At 34.3% G+C, this 21718-nt stretch overlaps 2 long non-coding RNA genes across 3 annotated transcripts; one reads left to right on the top strand and one right to left on the bottom strand.

Moving 5' to 3' along the window:
* The first annotated feature begins 2294 nt into the window (after positions 1-2294).
* On the top strand, positions 2295-5036 carry LOC135300046 (uncharacterized). 2 transcript variants are annotated; one of them, XR_010361914.1, is made up of 3 exons: positions 2295-2518; positions 3797-3868; positions 5005-5036. It is a non-coding gene; the product is annotated as an uncharacterized LOC135300046 (long non-coding RNA). The 2 variants fall into 2 exon arrangements; XR_010361913.1 differs by lacking the exon at positions 5005-5036 and adding an exon at positions 4040-4161.
* Positions 5037-6951: 1915 nt separating this feature from the next.
* LOC135300045 (uncharacterized) lies at positions 6952-21267 on the bottom strand. The gene is made up of 3 exons (XR_010361912.1): positions 21142-21267; positions 10217-10271; positions 6952-7109 (listed from the first exon to the last, which is right to left on the bottom strand). It is a non-coding gene; the product is annotated as an uncharacterized LOC135300045 (long non-coding RNA).
* Positions 21268-21718: the final 451 nt, after the last annotated feature.

Below are 21718 nucleotides of genomic sequence, written 5' to 3'. Positions count from 1 at the left end.
CCAAAAGAATAAATAAAGTAATCTTATTTTTAATCCTTCCTTGGTTAATTAGTTTCTTGGTCTTTGTATTGCCACTGCTCCTCAAGCTCCTTTTCTCTCATTCTTCTGCTCACTTATCATTCCATATATTTTCCCTGATACTTCACTTTACCTTTACTTCTTTCTACATACCAAACAAAATGGTAAATTTCTTTCATAAGAAGCAGTGCATTATTTTTAGTATTATACCCAATTGTTTTCATCTGAAATTATGATATATTCTATTCTCTTTTGAAGTAAAAAGGGATAAAAAAGGCAAAAAATTTTAAAATTGAACTGGCAGCTTGCATTTCATAACAATCCATCATAATATGATTCTTGTTCACAGTCAAGCCATGATTTTGAGATCTGTGAGCCTAAATTAGGAATCTAAATAGTTGGTTATATAATATACTTTAGAAATTGCTGAGTATTTTTAAAATTAATGAGATTAATTTAGTTTTGGATTTTATTCCAGTTCAGTCTTTATGGATTCAATAGAAATAGTCAAAAGAATAAATAAGACTTTATAAAATTCTGTTATTGGTGTCTGATTTGGCTTACTGCATACTGATGTCCTCAGAGACAACCAGCCTGACTTTATTTGGTTCACAAAATGAGTATCACTTTTTCTCAAAAATCCATCCACTTGCACATCTTTGTGACACTCACTGGTTTTCCCACTTTTATCCAAGTGGGATCCAAGTCATTTGACTACAGTAATAGCAACACTATCTTAATTACATGCAATAAAACTCCGACCATAACTTGCTGAAGGTTTTGTTAGGTAGGCATGTATTTATTTACATGAAAATAGAAATATTTTCACCACTACCTGAATAAGCAGTTCAGTTAAAGGCAGCTATGTATTCAGATGAAATTAATAGAAAATTCTCCTTGAATATTTTTGAATACTTGCTGTGAATACAGTTCTATATAAAGAAATAACCCATGAATACTGGAACCTAGCCTGCAGTAAGAAATGGAAGCAGGCACTTGCTACTCTGCATTCAGGTACTTGACACTAATCCTGAAACATTTCATTTCTACTGAAAAGCAAGTTTACCAATACAATTCCTTTCTCTCACACTTTAAGTTTATAATTTTACGTCAGAATTATTAACTCTGATTTTCTTGCTACTTGTGCTAATTCTAACATGTAGCCCTATATTGCCTATGATGGGTTGTGAGCCTTGTACTGAAGTCAAAGGTGTCACAACTGTTGTTTTTCAGATTTGCTCTGTCAGAACTTTTCTCAACTTTTCCTCTCAAGGTTTGTTTTTGCTTGGTATAACTCTATCAACATCTTCTCTAAGAGATCAACAGTCTATGACTATTTTTTTTTACTTTTATTTCTCTGTATATTATACAAGTTTTAAATAGACATTAGTAGCAACTAGTAAATAGTCTATCCAGAATTGGATATTTATTATCTTAATATGACAGCGTAGAGAATTAATAATTTAATTCAATAGCAGGTGCTTTCAGAAGTGTAGACAAAGAAAACACTATAGAAGAGTGCAGCTATGGGGTAGGGGATGGGATTTTGGTCTGGCACAAAAGACCTCAGGGCTACAATCAGCTCATCTATGGTCGATTAAAGAAATACAGATCTGGGCAAAACTATCTAAAATACATTAAAAGCACAGATATCATTAATTTGGAGTATTGTGAAGCTGCAGACTAATGAAGAAAGATCAAAGTTTTAAAACTGTGTTATCAAACATGTATGTTGTTCTTAGAGCAGAAAAAAAACAAACTATTAACATGAGCATGGTATTTCTCCAACAGGTGACTGCAGACACTGACTACTTGTTATAATACACCCTTGTCCCCACCATCTTCACACAGCCATCAGTCTTTGAACACAGAACAGTAAAGTGAGAGAACAGCACCAGGAAAAAGGGTAGAAATAAAAGGACTATTACCACTTGTAATTGTATTTATACTTCCATTTCCTGTATATGGTGTGTTGGCCCCAGGTGGCAGGTAAGACTGTATACAGCTAGATGAGGGAGACAATTGGAAATGCAAAAGTAGGGGGAAACAACCCAAACTTCTGGGTTGAGACAAAGACAATCATATTAGGGGGGAAAACCCAAACAAAACAACCCACCCCAAACAAGCAAACAAAAAGAAACCCTCAGACTCAAGTGGTGCAAAAACAGTCATAGCCAAGTGCAGAACAATGGCCAGCCAGTCCTTGGACAGTGGTTACGTTGGAGATACCCCAGCCCCAGTTTTGTTGTTTACCATGACATCACAGAGTATGAAATGTCCCTTTGGCCAGCTGGCTTGAGGTGCTCTGGCTGTATCTCTCTGTAATCATGAAATCACAGAGAGGTGTTGTTTGGAAGGGACCTAAGAGATCACCTAGTTCCAACCCCTCTGCCATGGACTGGGACCACTTGCAGAATCTTGTCTTCCCCTAGCAAACTTGCTGACAGAGGCAGAGAGAAAGATACTGTCTTTTCACTGTGCAAGCACAATTCAAGAATAGGTACAACCGGTGTGCTATCACCAGTTTTTCTCACCAATCTAAAACACTAAATTGCCAATCTAAATACAGCCTTGCTATGAAGAAAATTAACTTCCTCCCAGCCAAATTCATTACAGTCTCTATGCCTTTTTCCATGCCATTTACATAATTCTCAGGCCCTACCTTATTCAATATATTTTTATCAGCCACATCAAACCCCTTTTCTGTCTTTTGACATATACACAGATAGTATTCTGTTAGTATAATGTCTATCTCCATTCAAAGGTCCGTTCAGTTCATTTAGTTCTTGACTTAAGCTTTTTCTGTTATGATGGTCGTTCAGGACAGATTAATGAACTAAATTCCATTATATCTGATCATTTCACCAATATGTCTGAGCCGTATGTTGCATCACTCTAGCCTTCCTCCACGGAAAATATAGTGAGCAGTTCATTTAAGTAGCCGCCCTAGACATAGATTTGGAGCAGAAAATCAAATGAGATAGTGTCATTGCTCAGGCTTAATAGGGAAACCAAAGAATTATCATCCATGATATTACCATTTTTACAATGTAGAAATGATGAAACATCCTATACTGGATACTAATATTGCATTATAGTAGTGATGTATCTCTTATCTAAGAAAGTGCATTGACTATAGAGAACATGTGCATGGCACTATTTTAAAATGAATCACAGCTTTTATCTCTTTATGTTTATTAGCAGTTTCAGGAGTGTGGCCCCTATGTTTTTTTTACATGATTTTAGGATTATTGCTAGGAGCAATGAGCATGTTTTACACTCTTCTGATTCTTTCTCTCAGCCTCCTTCAGTGAAGAAATTTGTTCTTAAGATGTCCTGGGGGAAAGAAGTAGGGGGTAGAGCAGCACATTCCTTATACAGAATTTCTACCAGTGTCCTTTTAAAGATATATTTATTATTTATAAATGCAGTTAAACCTTGTCATTTAACTTTCCTTTTTTATTATTATATTTTAATAGTTATTAGCTAGTATAACAGCTACAGTAGAGTACCTATATAGAGTACACATCATATCACAGGCTGCTTCCTTAAATATTCATCATCTACCTCCTGCAAAAAAAGCTGTCTTACATTTTAAAATAAACATTCATCTCTTATTCGGCCACCTACTACTTTGGCTAAAAATTTCACAAACTTGTTTTTTTTTTGAGGTTTTGGGGTGGGGGTGGAGCCGTAGATTTTATTTGGCTGGTAGTTGTTGGGTTTTTGGTGGGTGTTTGTGTTGGAAATAATTTTGAAATCTGTTTCCTTTTGTCAGCTCTAGATGACTACTCATAATTCATACCCTACCAACCTTTGACTCTGAAACAACAAAACCCTACACCCTCTGGTAAGTGGAAAGGCTGAAAGTCACAGTACTAGCAAGATGTTTTCTTTCTATAGAATTGGAATCTCCTAAATTGTTATTTTGGATTGCCTATCTAATCACTGAGTATGTCACACCCATGACAAAATAATCAGAATTATCTCTGTAGTATTCAGATTTCTCTTTTTCATTAAGAAACCTGTGGGTAAGCATGGAAAGAACTGTGGAGAATTAAATCAGGCTTGTTGCTGGGAAGATAGGATTGACATCTGCACTCTCCTTCAGTCAGTATACAATAAAAATCCAAATGATTTATCGAGAGTGTGGGTTTTCTAAGGAGTTGTTTCCATACCAGTACTTTAAATAAACTGTGCCTTATATACATGAAACCATTATAATGATGGACTGTGTGTTTCCTGACCAGAGTGTGGTTCCTAAGCAAGTGAATAAGTTGCAACCACCGATTTGCAATAGGCCTGAGATACAACATGCTTTGATAGAATTTAGTACTTAAGCACATACAGAGTTAGTAAAATGTTTGCAAAATTAGGGTTAGGCAAAGTAAAGAGAAAGAAGGTATTAATATAAATAATAATACTAATTGTTAGGCTTTCTTTTTATTGGTTTGAGTATTTGGTTGACTGACTAATGTAAACAAATTAATAAATTAATCTTATGTTTAATAAATCAATCTTATGTTTGTAATTAGATACAGACAAACTAAAGAAGTTATATAGCAGAGAACTTACATTTCACTTTCTCAATGCATGAATAGAAGCAAAGAGGAAGGCATGTCTTTTTTCATGGAGTTCATTTAACAACTGAAAAAACTCCAATAAGGATACTAAAATATCATTTCTGCATTTTCACACTTGCTTTTTTACTTATCTTATTACTGAGTACTCCTCTGTGTTTTTTACACTGATGTAGAATTACTGATATCAATGCAACTATCCTGAGATCCTGGATTTTTTAACTCAGAGTGTCAGAGAACTTAAATTTTTTTCATGTTACTTATTCTTTTACATTTAAGAGCATATATAATTGAAAGTATTATTTAATATTAAACAGTTCAGTGATGCCTGACTTACTGGGAAAAAATATTTGAACTTAATTAAAGAGCATTTATTGGATTGCATTTTGTCCTTTTTTTATCACAGGTTAAAATAAAAAGAGAACATGCAAGAACAAACCAGAAGGAATACTTTTCAGCACATTCTGATGGTTATACTGCCTGATGAGCAATTGCTTAATATTTCTTTACAGCATGATTACCTACCTTCCTCTTCTAAAAATCCCAGAAGTATTTAGAAAATGCCTGAGGTATCACAATAATGTGCAGACACAGCCTGTCAGACACACATGAATTAAACCTGACCAGAAGATTCCTATATAAATTGAATTTCCCTGAGTTCACTAGTCCTTCAAAATGAAAATTTTTCATGGTGCTGAGCCAGTATCTGTCATCAGTCAGTACTGTAAGTGCAGCTCAAAAGGAAGGATCCCAGTGAGTTCACTACTTTCCTAGCACATTTTCAGTTCATAGCAGTTGATACAATGAGGAATGGTACTCAGCTAGAAAACTTGAGTGACAAGAAACTGAATGTTCCCTTCTCATTAATACATGAATTTGACTGTATTTCTTTCAGTTCCAAGTTCTGTTCTAAGAAGATGGGGTTTTGTTTGCTTTTTTTTCGGAGTTCCCCTTGATATAAGTCTAAGATCTAGCATATATCTGAAGATTTTTTCTTTCTTTTATCCAGTTTGCTCAAAAAGAGGCTAGAATGACTAAACTTTGTGTGACTCACTCTTGTGAACTGCATGATGTCCTCAGTGAACATTAAATTCAATGTGCCCTGTTACAGCAATAAAATCTTCTTTGTGTAATGAGCAGTGTATGTGGCACTTCACCAGCAGCTGAGAAAAAGAACAAATTGTCATTTAGAAGGATAGACTTCCTTCAGGCCTTTAGCTTACCATGGAATGCACATCATATGGTAGAGCTTGGTTTGCCTGCCCTTTCCTGACCAGTTAGCGTTAAACAATTTTTTCTGCACCAATGCAAATGGAAATCCCAGTCTGAAACTGGCTGAGAATTTTGGTTTGGACTTACAGAAAAAAACCAAAACTTAACAGTCCAACTTTTTTTATACTTATCTTGCAGTACTGCAACTTCTGTAGGTTTTGTACATGTTTTTCACCATGTTGATTCTTAATTTAGAATGTATCAGATTACACACTTGATCTGTAATCTAATATGTAACTCTGAACTGTCAACTGTATCCAGGTCCTTTGTTATTTTATAAATTGCCCAGTTAATATGTTTTGAAAGAATTTTAAGGTACAATAATAATCATTATTCTTACACCTAAATTAAAAAAAAATCAAAAGAAACTGTTTCCTAATGCTTAAATGAAGCTTGGCTGTAGCCATGATATTTTATGAAAAATCCTCTCCTGGGATTTTTCCTGTCCTGAGGAGCTGAGAGCCTCAGGAAAGAAATGTAAACAATAACTATCTGCTGCTGTGGAAGGCCACAGGTGCATCTGTCATTGGCCTATGTGGATTGTTTTCAATCAGTGACCAATCACAGCCACCTGTGCCAAGGCTGTGAGCAGTCACAGGATTTTTGTTATGCATTCATATTCTATTCTTGTCTTGGTAGCCTTCTGATCTTCTCTTTCTGTTCTTTTAGTGTAGTTTTAATGTAGTATTATAATATAATATATAACATAATAAACCAGCCTTCTGATGAAAATGGAGTCAAGCCTCGTGTCCTCACACAAGAGGTTGCCGAAAAAAGACTTGGCAGTAAAGTACTTAATCTAATGAACACAGACAGTTTTAGTCTCCGTAGCATGTATTTATTAAGACATTTGTTAATTGTCTGGAGATGAGATAAGATGAGATGAGAAGAACCTTTTTATTTCAAAAATATCAGCAGTAACATTAAGTAAAAGTATAATAAAAATAATTTCAAAACCAATCCAGATGCAAATATATGAACAAATAAATGATTGAAGGATCATGTGATTGAAAACTTCCTCATGTTCATTGCTCAAGTAGATTTCTGTCTTGTGGTTTTCCATAGTATTCTTGTCATTACTGTAGGTTAGCTCTTTAACTTTGACCTCCCATGCTCATTCACTTCTACTACACAACTGGGATTGGTAGAGTACTCATATTAGATTTGTGTATAAGCTGCAAAAATATTTCAGAGGGGAATTTTCTTGCAAGATCAGCATCTTTATTCCACACTGTACAGCTGCATTAAGAAGATGAGTAAAGCAGAGATGTCAGGATATACTGCATTCCTTCAGTTTTCACCAACTGATCTGTTAGTCTTCTTTTTTAGTTGATCTTTTAATTAGTTGATTTATTCAGATTCAAGATAAATTATTTTAGTGAATATAGAAATGCTGGAAATTATTGCTTTGAGACAAACTGAAATAAGAGAAACGTGTCCCTCTCAAAATAGGAAAAAAAAAATCAGTTAAAACTGAACAAAGTTGATCTTATATGTATTTCAACTGTTGTATTGATAAACATGGAAGGGATTAGAAATTGTATTATCTCCTTTCAGTTTGCCCTTCAATTACTCTAAAAAAACCCAGAAAAGAAACAAATAGACAAAGAGAAACTGTAGAGGAAAGGGATGTGTAATTCAGTTCCAAGTCTCAGGTTTCATATTTACACTGCCAGATGAAATATATTTAACTGCTGACATTCAGGAAATACCTGAAGTGTAACAAAGGCTTACCTCAAAATACATTTCCAACCCTGTAAACATATGTATAAAAAGCTGTTTATTTCCTAGATATCCTATTATTGTCATCCGTATGTGATTTGATTGTACAGGTTATATCAGAAATAAAGCTTAGTGTTACCATTTGATTCTCAAAAATGGAAAAAAATCCTGACCCTAGGGATCTTTCTGAAAATATATTCTAAAATACATTACAAATAAACCTTGTACACTCTTTCATAAACATGTATGTTAAGTTGGTTTTACAACAAATTGTGATTTATAAAAATAAGTTGTTCTATGATATGAATATAAGGTTCAATTCAAAGCCCAATGAGGAAGAATCTTTTCTTCTCAGTTTCTTCATTGGGCCTATGTGCTGAGTGACACATTATCACCTGTGACTAAGAAACAAAAATATATGACAAATAACTTCGCTATAGTATAGATGTTGCTCTGAGAGAAGTAATGTACTAGATTTTATTTACATATTGTTTTAAAAAGAAAGGGGCTTATTGATAGCCAGAAATTCTATTTATTGGCCATTACTTTTTTGTGTTGTCTTTCACAGTTGAAAAATTCTGAACTACAGAACTGAATTACTGTGAAAATATGCAAAACACTATGTATTTGCTGTTTATTAAATTTAAAAAATAGCTTAATATACTTTCAGTACTTTTTGCTGGAACTGTAGAAAAATAATATTTTAGGGAAATCTCAATAATATAGAGACAAACATTATGGTCTTTTTCCAATAGCTAAATGTGATATTCTATGCCCAAATGATATTAATACAAACTATTTATTTAAAGCTGAAATATCCACAATCAGAACTTTGATTACTATGTGCTTTTTTCCTATATACACTATACTTAGAATAGGGAAAGTTTGATGGATATTCAGCTTCTAAGGTTTTGTCTGGCATTATAGACAATATACCTGATAACAAAATTAATTCTTTTACTTTTATATAGTATGTGTAATACTACTTTTTTTTTTATCTGACTAGAGTCAGTGGCAAAACACAACATGAAGTGCTCATCTGAAGTATCTCATTTCCAAAATACCATTAATTGTGAAAAAATATTTTATAGTTCATTAAGTATTCAGACCTATCATAACAAATAAATTTCATACTAGAGAGATATTTATTTTATTTTTGAATTTGTCTAAATTTATTTTAATATGTGGTTACTGGTAAAATAATTCTATTGAAATCAGTAAGTGTTGTGACATCTTAAACATCTTAAATTTTTACTCCAACACAACCTCCCACCTCTGATCTATAGGATGATTACTTTTTGGGTTGGGTTACATAAACTTCTGTGAAAAGATGTTAGACCTGAACCTCTGTTCCCTCAGCCTCAAATTCATGACTTAGCACACGGGTGGGAAATATGTCTTCAACAGTTTTTACATCTCATTAAACAATGATAATTGCTTTAATTTGATTATTTCACAAAATGCATTTCTCATGAGGTATAATCATCTAATCAGACCTTTCAAACTCAAGACATTTGATCATGCAACAGATTTTGACCCTATAATAATAGAAAAACCAGAAAACACTTAGAAAAAAATAAGTGGAAAGACTGGAAAATGAAAGAAAGCCACAACAAGAGTGATCTGTCTTCAGTCTGAGTACTTGATCATCGTTTTAGAGCAGCAGCTATGTTCTATGAGGACCTGAACTTGTTATAAATAAAAAAAAATAGTACAAACCCTGAGAAATCTTACGTATATGAATGAAATATTGTTGATTTAAAGACTTGTAAAAAAATTATATTATCAGATTAGAAAAAGATATAGAAAGAACAAAACACAATGTAATCATTGTAATGAACTATGTGTTGAGAAGAACATATCTTCTCTACAGATACGCTGCACTGTGTCCTGGTTCTTTGCTAATGAGGAAATTATCATGTTTCACTATGTTCACCTTCTGCAAGGTCACTTTTATGGGGGCAGGGCTTTGTGGACACTCCTCTGTCCTGGCCAAGCCATCACCTTGGCTCTGGCCAGGGCCCAGGCTCATGAGACCCTGACGCAGTGACACCGCAGCAGGGCTGGTCCCCAGCTCCCCACTGCCCTGACCTGCCCTCCATGGTCCCCACCCATGAGCACAGGGCAGCCCAGCCTCAGCCCATCCCATCCCATCCCATCCCATCCCATCCCATCCCATCCCATCCCATCCCCAGCGAAGTGCCCAGGCCGTGGTGTGGGGCTGCCCTCCCGAGCTCCTGGCTGTGGAGGTTGGCCAGGGCCTGGCCCCCATCCCACCACTGCTGTCCCTGCAGCTCCCGTGCTGCAGGGAGGCACACACAGATACACTTGTCCAGGGGAGAGCTGTCAACACTTCCAGCCACCTTCATCCCTTTGAAAGGGTGATAGAGGGCTCATGAATACACGTACAGCTGTGCGCTAACAGTTTTCATGCACTTCACACCACGGCCTTTGCTGTAGTGTGGCCTTTTTTCCTTAAGTTCCACATTTGAAATAACCATGCAAAGCATTTTTCTCTTGAAAACTACAGTACTTTTCCCAATCATACTGAATGTGACAGCACATATCTAGAAAACAAGACCTACAGTGAACTCAGAAGACAGCCACCATTTATCTGTACTCACCTAAATACTCTCTGTGTTCATGTTGATAGACTGCAGAATTAACAGCAGTCTGACCCTGAAAAAAAAAGACACGAAAAAACAAATGTATATACCCTTTTTCCTACTTATGTTTGTTTTGATCTAGGCATGTAAGTTTGGAATAAAATGACTTAGTAATTAAAACAATCTTTCAAAGCCCAAGGGCAGTAATAACAATTGATTAACATTCAGAGAATGATAAACTGTGTTGTAGTGTGCAATACTATATTTTAAAGTTAGATACCAACGGCAGATTGGTTTAGATATATCAGGATACAATGTTCTACTGACAGCACTGTTTCTATGTTGTTGTACATTAAAAAAGCCTAGTAGCTCTACCAGATCTGTGACTACAATGAGAAATATCAAACGTAAACCAAGTTAATTTTATAAATTGCTTATAGTATGAGGAAACAGAATTGAACTCTTCCATCTTTGTAACATGAATAGGCTTTGTTACATGGATAGGCTAATTTTCTATTATTTCGATGTGTGAGGTAAGACAGATGTATCTGTATCTATCAGTTACTTTTGATCTAATATTTCTTGTTTTAATTTTATCCCTTGAAATTCAGAGTAATTTATTTTATTAATTTTACATTTTTTTCATGGATAATATTGGCAGAAAAAAACCCCAAAAATACAAAGACTAATCTGTTTCAGACCACTTCTAAAATCAACATTGACATTCAAATATGTACAGAAAAATGTAAAACTAGATTGGTTTCAGCTGATTTTCATTAATGTGATCCACATTTTTGTTGTTTTATTAATTTTTGGTTCCAGCTTGAGTGCTGAAACTTGAAAACTGATTTACAACACACTATGACACAAACTATCACACTATTTCTTCACATAAATGGGTTTGATCCTCTAAATATTAAGAGATAATAATAATAAGATATAATAATAATAATAATAATAATGATAATAATAATAATAATAGTAGTAGTAGGCATCTCTGGTCCCCAAAGGTGTGTTTCAAAGGACTGAATTAGTAGAGGCAGGGAGAAGAGCTCGATGGAAACCAAAGACACAGCAGACACCACAGCAGCACTGAGTGGTAGGTGCTGTTCCCAGAACCACAGGAACCACAGTACTCTTCTAATAATACTGCTGCAAGATTATATTGGCATTACAAGGATTTAAATTGTATTAAATAATTCAATATTGTAATAGTCAATTTTTTTCTACTGTGTGAGGCATTATAATACACATGGAAAAATTGAATTGCTGGGGCTGGAAAGTACTTTAAAAATCATCTAGCTTCAACCCCACTGCCATGGCCATGGAACCTCCCACCGGGACAGGTTTCTAAAAGACTATCCAGCCTGGTATTGAACACTCGCAGGCATTCATAATTTCTACTACTACTACTACTACTATTATTATTATTATTAATAATAATAATAATAATAATAATAATAATAATAATAATAATATAAACTGAGGGGTGGTGTAAATAGATGAAGTATTTATTACCAACCTAAATTGATGAGGCTCATGTCAACAATTACTAGCTTGCAAAAAGTGATGCTTTTTAATTAGCTGTGGGAATTGATCAAAAATGCTTACAAAACTAATGAATACTTAAAATAATAATAGTTACATTATCATTGTTGGTGTTGTCAGCAAACTTCCTAATGGTGCGCTCAATCTCATCATCCAGGGAACTGACAAAAATGTCAGGAATTCCTGAGGAATGCCACTTGTCACTTCTCTTCCTCTCTAAGTTAGGGACAAGGACATCATGCAGAGCAATGTCAAATGCTTTACAAAGGTCCAGGTAGATTATATCAGTTGCTCCTCCCTTATGTGCCAGTTCTGTAACCCTGTTGTAGACCATTATTTAAGGATGCATGATTTACCCATAGTGAATCCTTGTTGGCTACCACTAGTCCTTATTTTTCATGTGCATTACCATAGCTTCCAGGAGGATCTGCTCCATGACCTTTTTTGGGTACAGAGGTGAGGCTGATTGGCCTATAGTTGCCAGGGTCTTCTTTTTTCCCTTTTTAAAACTGGAGGTTATTTTTTCCCCTTTCCAGTCAGTGAAAAATTTATTGGACTGCCACAACTACTTAGATTTGATGAACAGCTTAGCCACCACTGGGGTAGGTAGTGTGGACTCTCCAGCTAGAGCTGCAGCCTTTGCTCTCAGATGAGTGCCTGCCACTCTGTCTTGAGGACCATGTCAGACTCATGCCCTTGGCCTGTGGAGATGGTCACAGGTGCCTGGTTGCTGTTTTATACGTGCTTCACGTATCATGTATGCCAAGGTCTTCTGTATTTGTAACATCTTACAAACAGTCTCAGGTGGTACATATCAACAAATTGATGGCCTGTTATTGTTAAAAGTAAGGCAAGGCATATGAGGAAGTCTTCCCCTTCCATATATGCAGAAGAATGAGCTGTAAATTGAAAAGTCACTATTTATTTTTCACTATTATTCATGGTTTTCCTGTACCAAAAAATGTGTCAGGTACATGCCAAGTTAATGTTCACTGGGATATTTCAGAAGTCTCTGACCTAACACTGCCACTCTGAAGTCAGTGAAGCTTTCACTACCAGCAGAAGCAGATCTAGGGCAATTGTGAGTGCTTCAGAAGTTCCTGCATGAGAAGATGCCCAGGGAACCAGCCTGAAGGGTTTATAACCTACTGTTACAAATGATGAAACACCTGGGACTGAACAGTAGGATGAATTTGATGATGGTCAAGAAAGAGAAATAGAAAGAGGGAAGACATAATTTAGTGCCTCAGCAAGTGTTTTCCTGAACTATAAATTATTATTGTTATTATTAATTCTGTTTAGAAATTAAAGATGTAAACTGAATAGTGAAACATTGTGTCTTTGTTAACACATCTCTTAAAAGGGCAAGGGTATTTTAACTCAGAAAAGGCTTAGAATGGTTAAAAACACACTTCCTTAAGAATTTGACACACTCTCTGGAAAGATAAGACACAACTTTATAAAACAGAACATTTAGATCTGAATAAAAAGTATAAAATAAATGTCTCGATTAGAAACTCTGGTGAATACTGTCAGTGTTAATTGTATATGGGTAAAAATTATTTAGTGCTCAGACTGTATTTTTATAGACTGCTATAAATTCAGAAAATACAATTCCTATGGTTGAAACTCTTGTTAACAATTATATTGAAATGTTTAGGTCATTAATGAATTGAATCTTTAATGGACACTGGCAAAACAAAACCTAGCTTAGAACCTTGGCCTAAATTCAGACAACAGAATACCCTCAGGCTTCTCCATGAGATATGTCATGATTAAAGAAAAAATTGTTCAGACATTGATTGTTTTGGTTAAAATTATTGAATGGAGCAGGTTCATTACTAATGGATCACTAGAATATGCATTTACAAATGGATTTTTCTGCTGGGTTCAGTCTCTCTCTTCCCTAGGGTAACAAAGGCAGCAGGATGTATGTGTAAAACAAGAATCCATCTCTTGCATGAACAGATAACAGTGCAGTAAAGTGAACAGTGTTTGTGAACAGATGCTGAAAATCATTAAGCATCCTTGAGTGCTTCATTATTAGAAAGTTCTCCATTTCTTACCACATTTTCTTCCTTCAGTTAATCACAAGTTCCTGTTTGCTCACTTTATCAGCTAATATAAACTAAGTATTTCCTAACCAATATTTCTCCTTCCATGCCATTATCCCCTTCTGCTTTGTTACACTATTTTTCTTGTAATCACTATACTTTTCTATCATTAAGGCCTAGTTTATTACTATTTCTAGCATTAATTTCCTTAAAAGGATTTGGCAATTAATCTTTATATGAATGACTCTGTATATATATAACCTTCATTAAAAATTATATTAGGGACAAAGAAAGGAATTATCTGAAAAATAGCAAACAGAAAAATTTCATGAAGCTGAATAAAGTTATGTGCCTTAAAGGATCAGTTTCTGAGTAAAGCTCTGGACTTGTATTCACATTCCATAAATTTCCAGAAATTGTTTTTCAATTCAAATCACTGTTAGAAGAAAGTAAACATAATATTTACCTTCGAAATACTCCAAAGTATCCTAAGTAGCAACTGGATCTTCCAAATTTTGTATTCTGTCACACAGTGATAGAAACTTAAGCATGTCATCTAAATGTAACCTACAGGTGATTTTCAGTCTTTTGGTTTGCAAAAAATATTAAAATTATGCAAAACTACACTGAAAATCCTCCTGTTATCATAATCATTACTTTGATCAATGAAAACCACATTCTTCATTATTAAAGTCACTAAATCATTAGTGTATTTTAATAAAATTTAGTGTATCTTAATAAAATTTAGGCATTTTAAATAGCTGTTTACTCCAAAAATTATATTATTTTGTTTTGGGGAGGCTTCCTGCATTGGTTTGCTGTACATCAATCATAATTTATGAAGTTTACAGTTTTTCATTGTAGTGTTAAATCACACCTCATATTTAATTAGTGCACAATGATCCAAATTTATAGAAAAATATTTAGATTATTTTACATAAAAAAAGACATTAAACTGTAGCAATCTGTTTTGAGACACATCATTCCCTATTCTACCTGTTAACTTGCTTTCCAAAAACCCTTACTCCCTAATGTTACAGTCCAGGTTTGTTACGTCCTTTCAGCAGCCTGTGGAGTTTTATCATGGAGTTGTTAGAAATCTCTATTTTCTGAACAGCACATCCGAATAGGAGCATGATAGCAAAGAGGACAGAAGTAGTAGATGCTTACATTAATTTAGTAAAGAAAAACCCAAACAAATATTTTTAAAATGTGAAAAGCTGAGGCTTTCATGCAACTATAATTCAGGAAAGATAACATTAATGTTGTAAGGGATTAGCCTGTTTGGAAGCAACGATATCACAGACACACAGAAGCCGTGGTCTAAGAACATTGGGTACTTTAATAGTGTTGCAATTATGCACGAGTTTGGTAGAAGTCTTACATTTTCAACAAATACGATAAATACTTTTATAAAAATTTTAATTAATAGGGTCAACAGCATGTATGATGCCCATAATACAGGAATTAATCCCAGACCATACTTTTACAGTCCTGTGAAATTGATGAAGAGTTTTCAAATCTACAAAGAGAATCCCCCAAATTTAAACTCAACATTTGAATATATTTGTCTGTAATTTTAAAACTGTCTTGAGAAATAACAGATTTTTCTATAATTTCAAAAAATACTACCTGTAAATGGAATAACAAAATAGGTGTTTGATACAGGAATTTAAACAAAAGAATGTGTCAATTTTCATGTGTTAACAACTAATAGGAAGAAAGGTGCAAAGACATTGCAATTCCAGCATCTGAATTAAAAACAGCACTAAGTTTAGATATATATAGCTTTGCTGATTTTTTTCAAGACTTTTCAGCATCTAAATTTTTATCCTATAGCCTTTTTAATGAGGCATTCCAGATTCATATAGAGAGGGATAGACAGAGCAGAAAGAGGAAGAAAAATTAACTGTAATTGCCCTTAATCATAAAAAAGAAAAAAAAAAAAGAATAAAAAAGAATTAAATATATGCTCTTCTCTAAACACTATTTTATTTCTTCGTTAAATATACATGTGAAGATCTTTCTAGTTTTGAACATAGTCTGAAAAGAATTATTGCAATCCTGAAAATATTGTGGAGGAACAGTTTATTAGGTTGGTGAAGAGTTTAGAAGTACGTGAAGTACATATGTGCCCTGAAGAAATTTTATTATATCAAGTGTCTTTGATAGATAAAAAAGACCTGATTTGTATTTCAATGAGTAAGATTTGTCTTTTAATCGATGAATACAACTGCTATACACATTCCCTGAGGCAGTAATTGCCACAGAGAAGCACTCTCCATCCTAGGAAAAAAATTTAGTAATGGTGTATCATGTGGATGTTATGAACACTTACATTAGATTTTATCAGTAAGTTTGCCATATAACACAGTTATGATACAGTTTGCATTTTATTAGACTAAAACAGCACATGCTTTAATTTATTGGAATAACAAAAGACTCAGTAATCTACAATTATGGACAAATCTATTCTTAATATTTGAAAGGCACATCGGTCTGAAAATGTTTGTGCCTGTCCTGAGCCTTCTTCACAGACGCAATGTTCTCCAAGCAAGAACTGTCAGTCCAAGTATTCTGAACAGATTTTTTAATGGCTGTTTTCCAAAAGGTTTAGCTACTGTGTTTGAATACTGTCATGATAAATTTTGCAAATCAAGCAAAATCAGTAAAATATTCATTTACTAGTTTTACTCAAGGCCAATCCTTTATCCTCTACATGAATTCATGCCACTTTCTCCAACTGCAAAGTTGATTTTCCTTTCTGGTAAAAAAACTACTGTCCACTTTACAAAACTATTAGCTTTGTTGTTCATATGCTAGCAACTGTCAGTATTGTCTAGATCATTGGAACACTGTAAAAAATAGTCAGTCAGCTTCTAAGTAACATTTGATATTATAGCAGATAATATTCCCCCTCCTTTCTTTCACCACAGACGCAAATTAGCTGAGTATCTTTTGTTACTTGAGTCTCCACCTAAGTAAATTGCCCTTGACTGAATATACAGTTAATAAAAGATGGTCATCACATGACCTCTATTACAGCAAAGCAATTTATCAAAGTCTTGTTTTGTGTTGATATGCTTTTCTTTTCAACCTTTACATACAGTCTATTAAGATCCTACTCAGAAATCTAAGCTCAGTGTTTCAACATGTAATTTCCATGAACTTCTTTCTTCAAAGGTAGACCTAGTTACACTCATATTTAACTTTGGAATCACTGAGATCATTTATGATGGTTTTAATTGTTTTGCACTTTATACTTTAATGGTACTACCAAAAGCTTAATGATGTGAACAGCAGAACTATAGATTCCCTTCAAGTCTAATAAAAATGTTTATTTAGTGTATCTAAAGGGGTTTTCAGGACTTGAACTGTATCATTTTCTTTAGTATAGGTTACCTAGTGTTATGCACAAAAAGCAAATGCAGTTGATTTTTTATAACCTGTTTAAAAAGCTGATTGTGATGCATTGATAGCATAGTCCTCTAGGAAAGTGAATAATGCTGGACAGTCTGTATTTTGTTACCATTTGCTGTACAGTTTTCTTTCTTTTATGCCTTCAAACCTAATAATACTTTAAATGCAGTAGAAAAACTTCAGAAATATTGTGATTTCATAGAAGGATTAATTTTAGCAAGAACTTCCACTGGCTATATCCTTGAAAATTTTTCAGCCTATTTTCAATCCCAAAGTCAGGGTGGAGAAAAAATGAATAACACAAATATTCAAATGAAGGCAGAACTGAAGGACAGAAGAGTGCACTTAAGAAAAGAGGATGGAGAAGTAAGGTGTAAAGAATTAGGACAGCATGATAGGCAAGGAGGTAATTAGGAGTCTGAAATACAGAGATAGGCAGAAGGTGATAGAAAGGGCAAAAGTTAACATAATATGCCAGATGAAGTATGTTGTATATACAAGAAAGTTGGAGTAAAAGGATGAAAAGGATGAAATTGCACAAACGTCTGCTGACTCACATGAATGTGTCAGCACTCAAAAGACAAAAAGATTTGAACTAGGCAAAAATTAAAATACAGATCTAAGAAGTTATTTTGGTTTATTTTATTTTATGGACCGAGAAAGATCAGATTAGGTGAACTAGAAGAAAGTGTACTTTTTCTTTTCCTGGGATGCACACTTTTTACTTAATGATGCTCAGGTTTCACTTCTTTCCATCTTAGTTTTAAAGAGATTATATTTTATGTGCTATTTAATTCATAACCTGCATATTTATGATCAATGATGAGACATAACTAATACATTCTAGCAATCTTCTTTTTCTGGTAGTAGTGCTAACCAGTGTGCTAGGAGAGTTTAGTTTTATTCAGTACTCTATGCAACTCTCCCAAGTCATTTTGATAGATGTAGCTGCAAGGTGTAAATGGGTCTGAAATTATTTAGACCCAATTACCTGTGCATTGGGAGCCACTTATTTTAAATTATGTGATTCTGTTTCATCATATCCCCAATATAGTGCAAGGATATTACACTAGGAAGATCAAAGGCTGTTATGAGGCTAAGTATGAAACAGCCCAAATAATAAGCAAAAGCATGAAGTTTCCATGTTCTGTCCTTCATACTTGATTGAAATAAAATTAAGCCTCCCCTTTGGTAGTAGAAATGGATTCTCAATTACCAAAGAAAGGACAACATGAAGGGGATTAAAATCTTTTGAAAACGTTAAACAAAATTGAATACCCAAATATGAAAAGCAGAATCAACAGATTTTTTTGAGGTTAAAGAATGTATTAACTATATAAATACCAGCATCACAAGTATAAGGAATGCTTGGACAGCATGACTTTAACAGACACTCTACAAGTAACTTCTGACTGACAGTCTGTTCCAGAAGTTTGATGCAAATTGTAATCTGCCTGTGAATTATACACAGAAATTGATATGGAAAAAAGAGAAAAATACGAAGTGTTTTGTTCAAGATCATGCAGCAGGTGATTGCTGCCAAAGCAAAGGCTTATTGCTCTGACAGAACAGAAGCACAATAAAAAATATTATCATGTGTTTGACTTAAACACTCAGTTAATGCAATCACTTTGTAACATTACAATAACATTGTAACCAGTAACTATTTTTTAACCCTAATAACTTTTTTGTAACAGCTTAGCATAAATATATTTGAAATGTCCATATCCCCAAAGGAGAAAAGGGAAACTTCTGGTTGTATAAAAAGGGTACAGGAAAATGCAGTAGTAATATGTGTAAGATTGAGCAGGTGAGTAGTTGACTGATTCAAACAGAATAATCCAGAAGAATAAGCAAGAGAGATGTCTGGGGAAAACAAGACAAGTCCTGATTACAAAAATAAAATTAAGAACAAATGCCAAGAAAAAATAGGATCACTACTTTTTTTTTGGTTCTTTGTAAAAAGGACCAAGAAACATAGCAGAAGACAACATCATAATTTGTGGAAAATAAATTACTATATTTATATATTTTGGAAAAACCCACATCAGTCATCTTAGATGGATTAGATGTCTATTATTCACATGACCAAATAATGAGAAATTAATTTTTTAATATTTTTTGATAATTTTCTTTAACAATTTCATGCTGAAAATTTTTCAGGCTTGCTGTGATTTTGTATTTTAATTGCCTTATAAGCTGGGAATTTAAAAAGACAACAAACAAAATAAATGGTCTGATTTTGCAATTATAGTAGCTTCTATTTTAGCTTCAGAGTATCTGAACTGAAGGTCAAAAAAAAAAAAAAAGATTGAAGATGCCTAGAATCAATTTTAAGTAGTTGTGCTGTAGAAAAAAAATAAAAACTGACTACGTGTCCTATTTCCCCATCAAAAGTCAGAACTCACTTTTAGAAGTCACTTTAACTATGTCATGTTTTGAATTATTTTCTTCCTTCTTTAACTTGTATTTTTTCATATACAAACCACGTCATGGGCTGCATTAACAGAAGACTGTTTTTCATATACCACTGGAGGATCAATGTGAGGGAAAAACTGAAACTTGAAATTAATTTAAAAGTATTTTATTTTTAAGATGTTTGCTCCTGAAATTAATCTATAATGTCCAATAATTTCGAATTTTTATATATCCTTGGTCCTGGGACTCTCAGCGTTCAAGTTGGAAAGGACCTTAAAGATCATCTAGATCTAATCCCCCTGCCATGGATAAAGTCACTGATCATGTTGCTAAAAGCCCTATCCAGCCTGGCTCTGAACACTTCCAGGCATGGGGCTTCCACAGCTTCTCTGGGTGACCTGTTCTAATGTCTCAGCAGTGTCATCAGTAAAGACTTTATTCCTAATATCTAATCTAAACCTACCCTCTGTTGGTTTAAAACCATTCCCCCTTGTCCTATCACTATATGTCCTTATGAAAAGTCCCTCTCCAGCCTTCTTGTGGGTCTTTAAGTACTGAAAGACTGACATGACATCTCCCTCAAACTTCTCTTCTGCAGGCTGAACACTCCCAACCAGCTCATTTTGTTTCATATTAGAGGTGCTCCAGCCCTCTGATCATATTTGTAGCCCTCCTCTGGACTCGCCCTAACATGTTGATGTCCCACCTGTGCTGAGGACCCCAGAGCTGAACACAGCACTTCAGTTGGTGTCTTACAAGAGTTGAGAGAGAACAGACTCCCTCTGTTCAGTCTTCTGTGAATGCAACCCATTACCTGGTTGGTTTTACTTGGGTTGCACATTGTCAGATCATGTAGAGCTGCCAACATCCACCAATACCCTGAAGTCCTTCTTTCAGGGCTACTCTCAATCCATTCTCCTCTGAGACTCTATTCGTAATTTCCCTGCCCCCCATGCAGGACTCTATATTTGGACTCTTTGAAGTTCATGAGGTTTCTACAGGCCCACCTCTCAGGTCCCAACAAGGTCCCTGTGGATGATGTCCCTTCCCTCCAGCATGTCAGATGCATCAAACAGTTTGGTGCTGGGAAACTTGCCAAGGACGCAGTCAATGCCACTGTCCAAGTCACTAGCAAAGATATTAAAAAACCACTGATTCCAATGCCAAGCCCTTAAGAATGGTATATGTAATTTTATAATATTTTATTCTCTTCACTGCACTTTTGTTCTCAAATTCAACCTAAAATGTTTTGAAAACTCAAACACATCCATATTAACTCATGCAATGAATCAAAGTTACTTTTCCCCATTCCTAACACTGTGACTTTACATTGCTGTTTGGGAAGAGAGAATAGAAGACAAAGAATTAAAATAAACTGTATCACAAAGAATCTGTAGGAAATCTCTTTGGAAGTTGTGTATCTTATAACACCAATTCCTCAGAAACTTCAGAAAAGATATCACTGATGTCAACCAGCTAAGATTTTCAATCACAGATACTCACATTTCAGAATGTTCTACTCTCCATTTGGGTTTTCCAAAATCTTCAGCCAAAATTTCACAGGAATTAATGCAGAGATGTCTTATATTTTGGTTATCCGTTAATTCCAGGAAAAAAATTAAATATTATTCATCTGTCTAAAAGATATTAATTTTATGTGTGTTAGAAAGATAAAAAAGCTAATGGTACAATAACAATTTCTAATATTTATAATAATTATTTAGACAAAGCTATAGTGTAGTGGATCAGGAACATTGCAGGATATGACAAGTTACATAATTATGTTACATAAGTTACTTGATTATGATTTAGGAGACGAGAACTGCAATCTTAATACATCAGAGAAGAATAATTTCAGATGGTATACACACAATTTAATGCATAAAGTTTATACCCTTGGGTAGAAATATTCCTCAAAAATATATAAAATGTTAATAAAAATGAGTAAATTATCTAACAAGAGGAAGGGGCTCATGATGTTAAAAAACCCAACTGCAATTCTTAATGGAGTCTTCAGTGATGAAATCAATTTCACATTACAATATAGATCTCAGAAACTGCTATTTAAGCTTGGTTCCCT

The sequence above is a fragment of the Passer domesticus genome, chromosome 4, assembly GCF_036417665.1.
Source record: "Passer domesticus isolate bPasDom1 chromosome 4, bPasDom1.hap1, whole genome shotgun sequence".
NCBI classification, from domain to species: Eukaryota; Metazoa; Chordata; class Aves; order Passeriformes; family Passeridae; genus Passer; species Passer domesticus.
Note: the sequence above shows the minus strand (reverse complement) of the source record. Positions and strands in the feature narration are given on the sequence as shown.